The sequence below is a fragment of the Tigriopus californicus genome, chromosome 7 (genome assembly GCF_007210705.1).
Source record: "Tigriopus californicus strain San Diego chromosome 7, Tcal_SD_v2.1, whole genome shotgun sequence".
Classification (NCBI taxonomy): domain Eukaryota; kingdom Metazoa; phylum Arthropoda; class Copepoda; order Harpacticoida; family Harpacticidae; genus Tigriopus; species Tigriopus californicus.
In genome coordinates, this window is record NC_081446.1 from 4201616 (window position 1) to 4202348 (window position 733).

The window sequence follows — 733 nt, forward strand, 5'->3', positions numbered from 1 at the left end:
TGTAGCGATATGCTAATTCGAGCTACTGCGTTAGCTCCCCTCCCGTATAAATACCGTTGTATGTGAAATACAAAACCAGTACGATGTGATTGATCCACTCTACTCAATACACTTTGAGTGGCCTTGCGGGCCTCATTGTGTAACAGACACCATTAACACGCACCTCGATGTCTTGCTTATCCCAGGATACAGGATCTTCCTATCGTTGTCGAAACCATCACATTAGTCGCATTTCTTATCAATACCTGTTTTATTTTTCTCTATATTTCTGAAATAAACGCACGTCGGATCTCAAAAAATCAATAACATGTTACTACCATGTTGGAAACCTCTAAATATTTGATAATATGAAATGCTGTTTTCCATTATTATTTTCTGTGTTATAACAGCTCCCTTCAACAATGATTTAAAGGCAAAATAAATGTTCATATACTCAACTTTAAAGATTAAAAGTTTTCCATCGAATGAGCCTGGGCGCGGGTCGCTTTCATAACTTATTTTCTGTTTTAGCCTGACACGGTTAATGGTGGGGCCTTGGTGTGCCAGGGCTTCGGGCAGGTCGCATACATAGAGATTAAATGGAATTGGCGATAGTGGATCCCCCTGCGGAAGGCCAATGGAAGTGAAGTAGCAGATTTGCATAATTGCAGATTTCTTCCGAAGTAATGAAGAAGCCGAGCTCTGGTCGATTAGAGTACGAGCTTTAATTGTTATGTCGACGTTTTTTTATTTC